The sequence below is a fragment of the Bidens hawaiensis genome, unplaced genomic scaffold (assembly GCF_021521415.1).
Source record: "Bidens hawaiensis isolate Kalapana, Puna unplaced genomic scaffold, B.hawaiensis_p1.1 tig00011646_1, whole genome shotgun sequence".
NCBI lineage: Eukaryota > Viridiplantae > Streptophyta > Magnoliopsida > Asterales > Asteraceae > Bidens > Bidens hawaiensis.
In genome coordinates, this window is record NW_027491917.1 from 335,196 (window position 1) to 351,627 (window position 16,432).

Genomic DNA, 16,432 nt, shown 5'->3' on the forward strand with positions numbered 1-16,432 from the left:
GTTGTTCGCGTGTTTGTTTGGTTTGTGTTCTATACTCGTAACGATCTACGCAGGGATTCCGCACCTGAGTAGACCGATATATCTCGTGCGATCCGTCCAGGGAACCTACAATTGGTATCAGAGCTTTTGCTCGATTGTGTGGTTCGGGATATTCACGCGGGTATAGAATTCGTCCCGTTTCGACTATTCGCGGGACGTGTTTTCTGTGTTTTTGAGTCAATCTTACCTCCTACTATCGTGTTCAAGCCTTTGCACCGTCAAAAACCTTGTAAAATCCAGATTCCAGATCTGCAAAAACGTCCGTGTTCATCAGGCGAAGTTGCCGTCAGGATACGTAGGGTTTCGGCGAAGATATAAGGTTAAGCGAAGTTATCCACAACTTCGCCTACCTTCACAAGTTCGCCTAACTCAGCGAAGTTCTCTACAACTCCGCCTACCTCCTAAGTTCGCTTACCTTAAGCGAAGTTAATCTTCGGCGAAGTTCTTCAGCGAAGTTAATCAGCGGCGAAGTTAAGGCTTAAGCGAAGTTATCCGTAACTTCGCCTACAGTACTTTTCAGAAAATTTTTGATTTTTTCGGGTTTCTTACTTTTCGGGAAAGATGTCGTCGATTAACCTCTCTGAGTTAGTGAAGATGGAAGTTGAAGCAGGATCAGCTACTAAGGCCCCAAGATTGCTGAAGGGAACCGATTTCGTTGCATGGAAGGATCGGTTCATACAATACGTCAAATACCAGGATGCGAAGATGTGGGTATGCATCCAGGATGGTTATATTCCACCAGTTATGGAGTATGAAGGTCGTGATCAAATCAAAAAGTATAGCAAAATGGAAGAAGAAGAGAAAAAGATGTATGAGGCCGAGAGCAAGGCTCATGCTGCTATTACTATGGCTCTTCCACAAGAGATCCTTCATACGTTTAGAAAGTACACATCAGCAAGAGAGCTGTGGGAAGCTCTTGAGAACAGATTTGAAGGGAATGTAGGAATCTGGGCTTCAAAGATAAAATTGCTCAAAACCCAGTTCTCAGTCTTCAAGTATTTGAAGAATGAATCTTTAGATGATATTATCACTCGATATTACCATCTGATGACTGAATTGAGCAACTATTCAATTTCCTACCGAGAAGAAGAAATAGTTGAGAAGCTTCTAGATGCTCTCCCACCAAAATGGGAGATGTACACTGTGCTGATGAGGGAGGACAAAGACTTTCCCACATATGATCTAGAAACGACAGTCAACAAGCTCAGAACCTTTGAGCTTAACATGGTAAGAAAAGAGACACCTATGGATCAGGTTCAAGATCCAGGTATGTATGGAGCTAAAGTCAACACTAGCTCAGGATCGAAGACTGAATCTGCTGCCTACTACTCGAAGGGAGAGTCGGGCGCAAACTCATCACATGAGGGTCATGTGTCAGTCAACACAAATGGTGATGTTTGCTATGTAGCAGGTGGATCGAGTGGTTCTCAACCCCAGGTAAGCAAGAATAGTTGCTCTCCAAGTATTCCCAGCAACAACTACTCTAAGATGCCTATGAGTGTCAAGTCTGCTGAAGAGCAGTTTGGTCTCTATGCTTCTTTTATTGCTTCCTACGAGAACTACATTCAAGGGAAGGTTGTTGATCCAGCTATGTTGGATGAAGACTATGACCAGATTGATGCTGATGATCTGGAGGAAATGGATCTGCAATGGCAGATGGCCATGATTGTAAGAAGAGTGAAGCGTTTTATGAGGAAGACCGGAAGAAAGTTTGTCGGTGGAAAGCCAGGGTTTGACAAGGCGAAGGTGAGATGCTACAATTGTCAGCAAAACGGTCACTTTGCAAAGGAATGCAGGAATGAGCGTGTGGAACGAAGTCAGGGCAGGTCTACACAGCAAAGTGGGGGTTTTAAAGATTATAGTGCAATGATTTCCAGAGGAGATGGAGAATACAACTGGAACTTGCATTCTAAAGAAACTTTTGAGCAGGCAAATTTGGCGAAGGTTGAAACTGAAGAAAGTGAGAAGGTTACCGGAGAAGAAAAAGCTCTTATGGCAGACGTTAATGACCAGCTCTCCGAGGTATGTTCTAAACTTACATGCTCTAAATGTGAAAACTTGTCTGAGCAATTAGCAACTATAACCGATCAGTATGTTAGGTTGGATGCTGAATTTAAAACCTTAAAAGAAGATCATCATTTTACAAAAGCAAGAGAAAATAGCTATAAAGTCAAAATAAAAGCTTGTGAAAAAGATGTTAAAAGTTTAAAAACAAAACTTGCTGAAAAAATTGAAGTGATTGATTTAAGTTATGAAGTTTTGGAAGAAAAAAACCAAACTAATTGCTGATAGAGAAAAACAGATTGCTGATCACCAGGTAAAAGTGGTGGAACTGAATAGAAAACTAGAGCAGTTCAGAAATTCTTCTGCTATTCTTGATCACCTTGTTAGTGATCAAGGTTCCTCTGCTAAGAGAGGAGGAATCGGTTATCATGAGGTTCCACCACCTTATAATCACAATTACACTTTTAACCCTAGTGTTCAGAAATCTGTTGATTTTGAGGTTGCTCAGACAGTACCAGTTAAAATAACTTGTAAAGAACCAAATGTTAGTGGAGGCGAAACAAGTTCGCCTGTTTCAAGTGTTAAAATTTCTGATTCAAGTCCAGTCTCATCGGATTCGGATAAGTCATCCGAGTATGGTAAGGCAAAAGAGGAGGTGGTACTGCCCAATGGTGGAGAGAAAGATAAGTCGAATAAAAAGAGTACTCCACTAAACCCGTTCGTCCCACCATATGTGAGACGTACGGGCGGTAATCAGGCCTCGACATCTAAAACACCGGTTGATAAAAAGGTTGAATATAGGTGCTGTTTTAGGTGTAATCAATTAGGGCACCTTGTTGCAGATTGCCCTCTGAAGCAGCGATTCAGAGGTGTAAGGCCTACTAAAACTGAGAATAAGCCTAATAGTTATTATCATGCTGCTAAAAATGAAAACCATTTAAAATTCAAAAATGTGACTAATTCAGGTTTTCATAGAAACAAATCTCAGTTTTACACTGCTAATAACCAAACCACAAGCTATAATTCTTTCAATTCGCAAAGGTTTGGAAGGCCTTACAATCAATCTTCAATGAGATATCCTAATGGGACTTACAGGAATTATCGAGATACTAACTTTGGAAAGCCAAAGTTTGGGATGTATAGATCCAAGACCAATTGGTCTTGGGTCCCTAAATTCTAATCTTTTGCTTTATTGTGCAGGAACAGTTGAACAGGGCTGCCAACAATCTTTGGGTTGTAGATAGCGGCTGTTCCCGGCACATGACGGGTAACAAATACTTGTTACACGATTTGAAACCTGTTCAAGGAGGGAGAGTGAGCTTTGCCGGTGAAAGTGGTGGCAAGATTACTGGAAGGGAACGGTGTCAAACGGAAAGATGACTTTGGAGAAGGTTAACTTTGTAGAAGAATTGAAGCACAATCTGCTGAGTGTGTCGCAGATCTGTGATAAGGAGTACACCGTTCATTTTACTAAGAATGAGGCGATTGTGTTGAAACCTGGTTTTCAGATACCAGAGGAGTGGATTGTGATGAAGGCTCCACGTGAAAGAAATACATATATTATGGATATGATATCAACTGAAATGGCCACGGCAGAATCATGCCTTATGACAAAAGCGAGTGAATCAGAGTCCGAATTGTGGCATAGGAGAATGGGGCACATTCATCTTCGGAAGATGAACCACATTGTCAGGAATGGACTTGTGCTGGGCGTTCCCTTGAAGAATTTCAATTTTGAAGATAAATGTATAGCGTGCAAGAAGGGAAAGCAGCACAAGAAATCCCATCTCACCAAGAAAGTCAATTCAATTGCCAGTACCCTAGAATTGCTTCACATGGATCTCTTCGGTCCCGTGAATGCAAAAAGTCTTGGAGGTACTTCTTATTGCTTGGTGATCACTGATGACTATTCACGATATTCGTGGGTATATTTCTTGAAATCAAAAGATGAAACGGCTCAGATGGTGAATCATTTGATTACCAAAGTTGAGAACGTTATGGATAAAAGGGTTAAGTTCATCAGGAGTGACAATGGAACGGAGTTCAAGAATTTGAGATGGAGATCTTCTGCCTTCAGAGAGGGATTGAACACCAATACAGCGCTCCGTATACACCGCAACAGAATGGAGTGGCTGAAAGGAAGAACATAACATTAATTGAAGGAGCCAGAACAATGCTGGCTGATTCAAAGCTTCCTGTGGTGTTTTGGGCTGAAGCTGTTGCTACAGCCTGTTATGTTATGAATAGAGTCTTAACTGTTAAAAGACTTGGTAAAACGTGTTATGAGCTTATGCATGGGAGAAAGCCCAACTTGAGTGGTCTTGAACCATTCGGGTCCCCTTGTTCGATTTTGAAGACAAATTCTAAATTTGGTGAAGTAGCCGATGAAGGAATCTTAGTCGGTTATGTTGTTGGGACTCCCAACAGACGTGTCTTCAATACATCGACCAGCAAGGTTGAGGTGGTGTGTAACACCGATATCACAAGTTACCAACCACCAAAACCAAGCAACGGACCTGCTGAGTTTTTCGACTATGTTAAACTTTTTAAGTCTTTTAACATTCAGTATTTAGATATTGCTGAAGAAGAAGAGAGAGTTGCTACGAAGATGATCCTTGATGAGGAAGAAAACCTATTGCAAAGACATCTGATCGATAAATGTCAACCTTCCTCATCAAATGCTGTCGATACCCCTGCTACCTCGACTGAAGAAGAATTTTTCAATCCGTTTCACTCTCAGCATGAAACAAACATTGACGAGCTCTCTTCTAACTTGGAAGACAATTTGCATGTCGGTTCTGTTCCGACCACGAGAATTCATAAAGATCACCCTTTGGAGAATGTGTTTGGTGATGTGTCCTCCGGTGTACAAACAAGACGTAGTTTGAATGAGCACACCTGTGTTTACACAAGCATCAAGGAGACAGGGATAATCAATGAATGCTTGTACACCTGCTTTATCAGCCAGATTGAACAGAAGAATTATCAAATGGCTCTCAAGGACAGCTCGTGGGTCGAAGCCATGGAAGAAGAGTTGGCTCAATTCAAGAAAATGGAAGTTTGGACTTTGGTTGAAAAACCAAAGCATGTGCATGCGATAGGCACAAAATGGGTGTTTAAGTGCAAGAGAGATGAGAAAGGGATTATCATAAGAAACAAGGCGAGGCTAGTCGTTAAAGGTTTTAATCAACAAGAGGGGATTGATTATAATGAAGTGTTCGCTCCTGTCGCAAGGTTGGAAGCCATTAGATTGTTTTTGGCATTCGCTGATTATAAGAAGATGAAGGTATTTCAGTTGGATGTGAAGAGTGCGTTTCTGAATGGGAAAGTTGATGAGGTAGTGTATGTTGAGCAACCTCCGGGTTTTCCTGACCCAGACTTTCCTGATCACGTGTACAAGTTAAGCAAGGCATTGTATGGACTACATCAGGCACCTCGTGCCTGGTATTCAACTTTATCAGATTACTTGCTTGAAAATGGGTTTGAAAGAAGGAAGATAGATAGCACGTTGTTCTTCAAGAGAGATGGAAGCGACTTCCTGCTGGTGCAAGTCTACGTGGATGACATTATCTTTGTTGCATCAAATGTCTCCATGTGTCAAGATTTTGAGGCCGTCATGAAAAAGAGGTTTGAAATGAGTGCTAGGGGTGAACTAACTTTCTTTTTAGGATTGCAGGTTGATCAGAAGAAGGATGGGATGTTCATTCATCAGACCAAGTATGTCCATGATGTGCTCAAACGCTTCAAGATGGAGGACAGCACTCCATTCGACACTCCAATCTGCGTCAATCACAAATTGGGTGCTGAGTCAGACGGTGATGCAGATGTGGACCCAACTCAGTATCGGGCTATTATAGGTTCTTTAATGTACTTAACTGCTTCTAGGCCTGATATAATGTTTGCTGTTTGTCTTTGTGCTCGTTTTCAGGCAAACCCAAAGGAATCTCACATGAAGGGTGTGAAGAGGATCTTGCGGTATCTCAAGGGCAAACCGAAGCTGGGGTTGTGGTACCCGAGAGGAGGAGACTTGGAGCTAGTCGCTTACACAGATTCTGATTATGGAGGGTGCAATCAGAGTCGGAAGTCAACAACTGGAGGATGTCAGTTTTTTGGTGGCAGATTGGTGTCGTGGCAATGCAAGAAGCAGACTTCAGTCGCAATTTCAACCTGTGAAGCAGAATACATGGCAGCATCCAACTGCTGCTCCCAGGTTCTTTGGATTCAACAACAGTTGCACTACTATGGTCTGAATTTCTTACTTACTCCTATTTGCATTGATAACACAGCTGCTATCTCAGTAACTAACAATCCCGTGAAGCATAGTAAAACTAAACATATTGACATGCGTCATCATTTTATACGGGATTATGCTGAGAAGAAACTGATTGTGCTTGAAAAGGTGGATACGCTTGATAATGTCGCTGATCTTTATACTAAAGCGTTTGACAAAACAAGATTTCAAAACCTTATCGAGCTGAATGGGATGATCAATCCCGAGTAACCATGCTTTTCATGTTATATTTAAAAAAAAAAAAAAAACGTCACTATCGCTTAAAATATGTCGGTTACCTCAGTTTGAAGGACTTGTCTTCGAATATGTTTTGGTCCTCATTCTCTACTTGTAGAATTTGAGGATAGCCATTAACCAAAGGACTGAAAGTGACCGGGGCGGTTTATGATGAGTTTTCATTCTTTCGCTTAAAATTAGTCGATCAAATTAATTAGTTAGAAGGACACATACTAGTATGTGGTCGGTCCAGCTGATCCATTGGATCTTCGGGATAGCCGTTTACCTGAAGACTTTGTTTTGGTCGGGCGATTAATGTTAAAATTTTTAAAGGGAAATGAAATTATTTTTCAAGTCTACTACTTCGTAAGAAGTTCGTTTGCTATGTTTAACAGAAAATTGATCCAACCTTGGAAAATGATAGATATACTGATTCTGTGTGCTTAACTAGTGAAGTTATTAGGCTTAAAAGGCTTTAGGACAGTTATTGTATGTCATGGTAGCTTTTTTTGGTGCGTAAAAGTAGATGTGATACAAACTAAAACTACTTGATTTTACGTGGAAACTCCTTACGAGTTTTGCATGTCTTCATATATATCTTTCCGAATGATAGGCAGAAAAGCGATTACCCAGTCATACACGAGCCCGTAAGTGTTCTGATTCCCGTGAAGATAGCGTTTCAAGAAACTGCAGTGATCCAGATTCGGGACTTGCAGTTGTTTACTACTCTGAAGTCTATGTAAATGTTTATCATAAAAAAAAATTATGAGTTATGAAAACATTCTAGAGTTCAAAATATCAAGACTTCTTAATCATGGAGTAAGAAAGAGAACGGGAAGCAGATGAAGAGTACTTACAAACTTAATCAGACACTATGGGTCGAAGTCAATTCGGGGTGACTTGGGGAAAGCCAAATACGCTTTGAGAATAGATAGGAGGCATCATAATCTCTGAGTTGTTGCCCACTTAATTTTTGAGATTAATTGAACTTAACTCGTATCACTGAAACGATGAAAACCATCTTAAGTTATTTACCTGCTTACAACCTGTCTCTATATGTCATAATACAGCTAAACACGGATCTATGTGACAGTCACGTAATTAGTATGATTCCTGTTCGGATCTTTTCTAAAACGTAGTAGTCCCTATCGAGACTGAAATTTGATCCCTTATACTTTAATTGTTAAAGTTTTCTTTTTATGTAGTTGTATGTTTTTATAAATGGTTATTTGGAATTGATCGTGTCATTTAATTCTTAAAGGGAAGTTTTAGAACTTAATTGCAAAATGTTCAAATTATAAGGGTTGATTTTGTAAATATAGGCGATGTTGTTAAACAGGCGAACTTATGAATAACTTCGCCTAGGCGAAGTTAACCGTAACTTCACCTGTATAATCTCTGACCCTATATAAAGAATTTTTAAGGTCAAACTGTTCATAACTTTCAATATCAGCGAACTTAATCTCGATTATCACAGCGAACTTAATTCATTATCATCTTTGTTTTCTTTCTTCGATTTCAAACCGATTTAAAGGTTGGTTGGGTCATTACATCGTGTTATCTGTTCTTTGATGTTAATCTAAGGTTGTTTCGATAACCGGTTAATAACCTCGGTCGATCGATCCTTAAACCCGATTTCAAACCTTGTTTTCACGTGGTCATGTACAACCTGGTCGTCTAGTTATCCTTAAAAACTTGTGTTTCAGAGTCCTTAATCTCCACAATCGTTAAATTCGCCAACGGCACGTCGTTCGAAATCCTTACTGTCGCCGATTCAGATTCAGGCGAACTTAAGGTTTAGGCGAAGTTATCCGTAACTTCGCCTGAGGCTCAACTTCGCCTGAGGCGATGTTGTGGTGAGGCGAAGTTATCATTAACTTCGCCTGGACCTTTTAATTTTTTAATTATTAGTCGAACTTAAAGATGAAGCGAAGTTGTTCCTAACTTCGCCCCATCTTTAACTTCGCCGATACAGATTTAATCACAACTTCGCTCATGGTAACAAGCGAACTTGTGTTATGCTTTAACGTTTATCTAACTTGATTCGTTTGTTGCAGATATGGCTGCTGTTGCCGGTGCTGGAGGTGCTGGAGGAGATGACGGAGGAGATAATCAGAGACAATTCTTCCCGGGTCACAACATGTTCATCACCTTAGACCCGGAAGCGAGTGGTGTGGAGGATTACCGCGAGATAATCACATTCCTCCTTCGCTCGAGGATATTCCACGCAATCACTACGACTCTGCCGATTTCCTTACCCAATATTGAGGATTTCTGGCAGACGGTGGAATACGATTGCCGTGTTGAGCCCCCGGTTATGAGAGCAACCATCAATAATCAAGAAGTTCAGTTCTCATCTGAACAAATACGGGTGGCGTTACGATTTGGAGAGGAGACTAGGGATGACCCTACGGAGTTTGTTGCTCCGTTTCGCGATGGAGCATTTCTAAGAATGGGCTATTCTGGTCCATTGGGCGATACACAACGGAGGAAGGGTTTCCTACTTGATCAGTGGCGCTTCCTCATGCACGTTATGATTGTCTGCATGTCTGGGAGGAAGGCGGGCACTGATGGTATGGGTGCGACCATGCAGTCAGCAATGACTGCTCTGACTTATAACAAACGTTATAGCTTCAGTCAGATGGTCTTTTATGAGATCGATAGACAGAGGAGAGCGATGGCTCGTGAAAGGTTCATCATGTATCCAAGATTCATTCAGATGATCTTGAATCATGTTGCTCCCACGTTGCCTCAACGACGCCCAATACGATACGTGGAGAATGTGAGCAAACGTATCTTCGCTCAATGCCGCACATCCAGTGCGAGGAGCAAGCCTGAACTGCGTCCAAGGCATACTCCACTCTTTGGGTACTTAATAAACCCGGGGTATGTGCCAGCTCGTGGGGATGAGTTCAGAGACCCTCAACCACGACAGGTAGGAGCACCTCGAGATGTACCTGCTGTGCCTGTTGTGTCGGCTGAGGAGGATGTAGACCTTGATGCTGCATTTGGCGGCCAAGGGTTCTTCGATATGGATCGGGTGGATCCAGAGGAGAACGTTCAGATTCCAGTTGAACGTGTCTCGAGTGTGCGTGTTACTAGAGAAGCTACGACGGTGGCTGACTCAGATCTTGATGATGTTATGGATGAGGCGAGAAGGATGTTGGTGACACGAGAAAGGACGTTAGGGAAGAGAAAGAGGACAGTTGATGATACTGAGTCAGAAGAAGAAGAAGAGGATATTCACAAGTTGATTCGACGATCAAGACGTGAAAGGACAGGTGCAGGTATGGGAGCTGGAGAGACTTCAAGAGTTGTACGTTTCGCTCCATCCGCACTGTCAGGTATGTCGATTGTTCCTACATCACTACAGGTCACAGGTTTAAGCGCCGCGGATGTTCCCGTGGTGGCTACATCAGCTGTCGGCATCCCATCAATCACTACTATCCAACTGACGACTCCGGAGATTGTTTCTTTACCACCTCCAACCACTGAATCGGATCATAAATTCGGTCATGGAAACGGCCATACAATATTTTATGACCCTAAGAAAGAATCGGATCAATAATTATGCCTTCACGCCACCCCGTGGCCCGTTCGAAATTTTGCCAGTATTGCCAAAGGGGGTAGTACATGAGCCGCAGGAAAAACAGAGTATGGGTCGAACCACTGAATCGGATCATAAATTTGGTCATGGAGACTGCCATACAATATTTTATGACCCTAAGAAGGAATCGGATCAATAATTATGCCCACACGCCACCCCGTGGCCCGTTCGAAATTTAGCCAATATTGCCAAAGGGGGTAGTACATGAGCCGCAGGAAAAACAGAGTATGGGTCGAACCACTGAATCGGATCATAAATTTGGTCATGGAGACTTCCATACAATATTTTATGACCCCCAGAAAGAATCGGATCAATAATTATGCCCTCACGCCACCCCGTGGCGCGTTCGAAATTTTGGTCGTATTGCCAAAGGTTACATGAGCCGGAGGAAAAATAGAGTATGGGTCGAACCACTGAATCGGATCTTAAATTCGGACATGGAGACTGCCATACAATAATTTATGACCCTAAGAAAGAATCGGATCAACAATTATGCTCATACGACACCCCGTGGACAGTTCGAAATTTTGCCAGTATTGCCAAAGGGGTAGTACACGAGCCGGAGGAAAAACTGAGGATGGGTCAAACCACTGAATCGGATCATAAATTCGGTCATGGAGACTGCCATACAATATTTTATGACCCTAAGAAAGAATCAGATCAATAATTATGCCCTCACGCCACCCCGTGGCGCGTTCGAAATTTTGGTTGTATTGCCAAAGGGGGTTGTACACGAGCCGGAGGAAAAACAGAGTATGGGTCGAACCACTGAATCGGATCATAAATTTGGTCATGGAGACTGCCATACAATATTTTATGACCCTAAGAATGAAGCGGATCAATAATTATGCACTCACGCCACCCCGTGGCCCGTTCGAAATTTTGCCAATATTGCCAAAGGGGGTAGTACATGAGCCGCAGGAAAAACAGAGTATGGGTCGAACCACAGAATCGGATCATAAATTTGGTCATGGAGACTTCCATACAATATTTTATGACCCTCAGAAAGAATCGGATCAATAATTATGCCCTCACGCCACCACGTGGCGCTTTCGAAATTTTGGTCGTATTGCCAAAGGGTACATGAGCCGGAGGAAAAATAGAGTATGGGTCGAACCACTGAATCGGATTTTAAATTTGGACATGGAGACTGCCATACAATAATTTATGACCCTAAGAAAGAATCGGATCAACAATTATGCTCATACGCCACCCCGTGGACCGTTCGAAATTTTGCCAGTATTGCCAAAGGGGGTCGTACACGAGCCGTAGGAAAAACTTAGAATGGGTCAAACCACTGAATCGGATCATAAATTTGGTCATGGAGACCGCCATACAGTATTTTCTGACCCTAAGAATGAATCGGATCAATAATTATGCCCTAACGCCACCCCGTGGCCCGTTCGAAATTTTGCCAGTATTGCCAAAGGACACGAGCCGGAGGAAAAATTTAGGATGTATCAAACCACTGAATCGGATCATAAATTCGTTCATGGAGACTGCCATACAATATTTTATGACCCTATGAAAGAATCGGATCAATAAATATGCCGTCACGCCACCCCGTGGCCCGTTCGAATTTTTGCCAGTATTGCCCACGGGGGTCGTACACGAGCTGGAGGAAAAACTTAGGATGGGTCAAACCACTTAATCGGATCATAAATTTGGTCATGGAGACTGCCATACAATATTTTATTACCCTAAGAAAGAATCGGATCAATAATTATGCCTTCACGCCACCCCGTGGCCCGTTCGAAATTTTGCCAGTATTGCCAAGGGAGTAGTATATGAGCCGGAGGAAAAAAACAGAGTATGGGTCGAACCAATGAATCGGATCATAAATTTGGTCATGGAGACTGCCATACAATATTTTATGACCCTAAGATGGAATCGGATCAATAATTATGCCCTTACTCCACCACGTGGTCCGTTCGAAATTTTGCCAGTATTGCCAAAGGGGGTAGTACACGAGCCGGACGAAAAACTGAGGATGGGTCTAACCACTGAATCGGATCATAAATTCGGTCATGGATACTGCCATACAATATTTTATGACCTTAAGAAAGAATCGGATCAATAATTATGCCCTCACGCCACCCCGTCGCCCGTTCGAAATTTTTCCAGTATTGCCAAAGGGGGTCGTACACGAGCCGGAGGAAAAACTTAGGATGGGTCAAACCACTGAATCGGATCATAAATTCGATCATGAAGACTGCCATTCTATTTTTTATGTCCCTAATAAAGAATCGGATCAATAATTATGCCCTCACGCCACCCCGTGTCGCGTTTGAAATTTTGGTCTTATTGCCAAAGGAGGTTGTACATGAGCCAGAGGAAAAACTGAGTATGGGTCGAACCAATGAATCGGATCATAAATTCTGTTAGGAGACTGCCATACAATATTTTATAACCCTTAGAAAGAATCGGATCATAAATTCGGTTCCTCACACCACCCCGTGACCCGTTCGAAATTTTGCCAGTATTGCCAAAGTGGGTCGTACACGAGCCTGAGGAAAAGCATAGGATGGGTCAAACCACTGAATCGGATCATAAATTCGGTCATGGAGACTGCCATACAATATTTCATGACCCTAAGAAAGAGTCGGATCAACAATTATGCCCTTACGCCACCCCGTGGTCCGTTCGAAATTTTGCCAGTATTGCCGAAGGGGGTAGTACACGAGCCGGAGGAAAAACTGAGGATGGGTCGAACCACTGAATCGGATCATAAATTCGGTCATGGAGACTACCAGACAATATTTTATGACCCTAAGAAAGAATCGGATCAATAATTATGCCCTCACGCCACCCCGTGACCCGTTCGAAATTTTGCCAGTATTGCCAAAGGGGGTCGTACACGAGCCGGAGGAAAAACTAAGGATGGGTCAAACCACATAATCGGATCATAAATTCGGTCATGGAGACTGCCATACAATATTTGATGACCCTAAGAAAGAATCGGATCAATAATTATGCCCTCACGCCACCCCGTGGCCCGTTCGAAATTTTGCCAGTATTGCCAAAGGGGTTAGTACATGAGCCGGAGGAAAAACAGAGTATGGGTCGAACCACTGAATCGGATCATAAATTTGGTCATGGTGACTGCCATACAATATTTTATGACCCTAAGATGGAATCGGATCAATAATTATGTCCTCACGCCACCCCTTCACCCGTTCGAAATTTTGCCAAAATTGCCAAAGGATACGAGCCAGAGGAAAAACTTAGGATTGATCAAACCACTGAATCGGATCATAAATTCGGTCATGGAGACTGCCATACAATATTTTATGACCCTAAGAAAGAATTGGATCAATAATTATGCCCTTACACCACCCCGTGGTTCTCTTCGAAATTTTGCCAGTATCGCCAAAAGGGGTAGTACACGAGCCGGAGTAAAAACTGAGGATGGGTCGAACCATAGAATCGGATCATAAATTCTGTTATGGAGACTACCATACAATATTTTATGACCCTAAGAAAGAATCGGATCAATAAATATGCCGTCACGCCACCCCGTGGTCCATTCGAAATTTTGCCAGTATTGCCCAAGGGGGTCGTACACGAGCCGGAGGAAAAACTTAGGATGGGTCATACCACTGAATCGGATCATAAATTCGGTCATGGAGACTGCCATACAATATTTTATGACCCTAAGAAAGAATCGGATCATTAATTATGCCTTCACGCCGCCCCGTTGCCTGTTCGAAATTTTGCCAGTATTGCCAAAGGGGGTAGTATATGAGCCGGAGGAAAAAAACATAGTATGGGTCGAACCACTGAATCGGATCATAAATTTGGTCATGGAGACTGCCATACAATATTTTATGACCCTAAGAAGGAATCGGATCAATAATTATTCCCTTACTCCACCACGTGGTCCGTTCGAAATTTTGCAAGTATTGCCAAAGGGTTGTACACGAGCCGGACGAAAAACTGAGGATGGGTCTAACCACTGAATCGGATCATAAATTCGGTCATGGATATTGCCATACAATATTTTACGACCTTAAGAAAGAATCGGATCAATAATTATGCCCTCACGCCACCCCGTCGCCTGTTCGAAATTTTTCCAGTATTGCCAAAGGGGGTCGTATACGAGCCGGAGGAAAAACTTAGGTTGGGTCAAACCACTGAATCGGATCATAAATTCGATCATGAAGACTGCCATACTATATTTTATGACCCTAAGAAAGAATCGGATCAATAATTATGCCCTCACGCCACCCCGTGTCGCGTTTGAAATTTTGGTCGTATTGCCAAAGGAGGTTGTACACGAGCCAGAGGAAAAACTGAGTATGGGTCGAACCAATGAATCGGATCATAAATTCTGTTAGGAGACTGCCATACAATATTTTATAACCCTAAGAAAGAATCGGAACAAAAATTCGGTTCCTCACACCACCCCGTGGCCCGTTCGAAATTTTGCCAGTATTGCCAAAGGGAGTAGTACACGGGCCGGAGGAAAAACTGAGAATGAGTCGAACCACTGAATCGGATCATAAATTCGGTCTATGAGACTGCCATACAATATTTTATGACCCTAACAAAGAATCGGATCAGTAATTATGCTCTCACGCCACCCCGTGGCCCGTTCGAAATTTTGCCAGTATTGCCAAAGGGGGTAGTATATGAGCCGGAGGAAAAAAACAGAGTGTGGGTCGAACCACTGAATCGGATCTTAAATTTGGTCATGGAAACGGCCATACAATATTTGATGACCCTAAGAAGGAATCGGATCAATAATTATGCCCTCACGCCACCCCGTGGCCCGTTCGAAATTTTGCCAGTATTGCTAAAAGGGTTAGTACACGAGCCGGAGGAAAAACTGAGGATGGGTCAAACCACTGAATCGGATCATAAATTCGGTCATGGAGACTGCCATATAATATTTTATAACCCTATGATTGAATCGGATCAATAATTATGCCCTCACGCCACCCCGTGGCGCGTTCGAAATTTTGGTTGTATTGCCAAAGGGAGTTGTACACGAGCCGGAGGAAAAACAGAGTATGGGTCGAACCACTGAATCGGATCATAAATTTGGTCATGGAGACTGCCATACAATATTTTATGACCCTAAGAATGAAGAGGATCAATAATTATGCCCTCAAGCCACCCCGTGGCCCGTTCGAAATTTTGCCAATATTGCCAAAGGGGGTAGTACATGAGCCGCAGGAAAAACAGAGTATGGGTCGAACCACTGAATCGGATCATAAATTTGGTCATGGAGACTTCCATACAATATTTTATGACCCTCAGAAAGAATCGGATCAATAATTATGCCCTCACGCCACCCCGTGCCGCGTTCGAAATTTTGGTCGTATTACCAAAGGGGGTAGTACATGAGCCGGAGAAAAAAAACAGAGTATGGGTCGAACCACTGAATCGGGTCTTAAATTCGGACATGGAGACTGCCATACAATAATTTATGGCCCTATGAAAGAATCGGATCAACAATTATGCTCATACGCCACCCCGTGAACCGTTCGAAATTTTGCCAGTATTGCCAAAGGGGGTCGTACACGAGCCGGAGGAAAAACTTAGGATGGGTCAAACCACTGAATCGGATCATAAATTTGGTCATGGAGACTGCCATACAATATTTTCTGACCCTAAGAATGAATCGGATCAATAATTATGCCCTCACGCCACCCCGTGGCCCGTTCGAAATTTTGCCAGAATTGCCAAAGGACACGAGCCGGAGGAAAAATTTAGGATGGATCAAACCACTGAATCGGATCATAAATTCGGTCATGGAGACTGCCATACAATATTTTATGACCCTACGAAAGAATCGGATCAATAATTATGCCCTCATGCCACCCCGTGGCCCGTTCGAAATTTTGGTCGTATTGCCAAAGGGGTAGTACACGAGTCAGAGGAAAAACTGAGTATGGGTCGAACCAATGAATCGTATCACAAATTCTGTCTAGGAGACTTCCATACAATATTTTATGACCTTAAGAAAGAATCAGATCATAAATTCGGTCCCTCACACCACCCCGTGACCCGTTCGAAATTTTGCCAGTATTGCCAAAGGGGGTAGTACACGAGCCGGAGGAAAAACTGAGGATGGGCCGAACCACTGAATCGGATCATAAATTCGGTCTATGAGACTGCCATACAATATTTTATGACCTATGAAAGAATCAGATCAATAATTATGCCCTCACGCCTCCCCGTGGCCGGTTCAAAATTTTGCCAGTATTACCAAAGGGGGTAGTACACGAGCCGGAGGAAAAACTGAGGATGGGTCGAACCACTGAATCGGA

General features: G+C 42.8%; 1 long non-coding RNA gene across 1 annotated transcript; it reads left to right on the plus strand.

Annotated features, from left to right (window-relative positions):
* Window positions 1-10,642: 10,642 nt before the first annotated feature.
* On the plus strand, window positions 10,643-15,840 carry LOC143538584 (uncharacterized). Its single transcript, XR_013136270.1, has 3 exons — window positions 10,643-11,088; window positions 15,167-15,525; window positions 15,705-15,840. It is a non-coding gene; the product is annotated as an uncharacterized LOC143538584 (long non-coding RNA).
* Window positions 15,841-16,432: the final 592 nt, after the last annotated feature.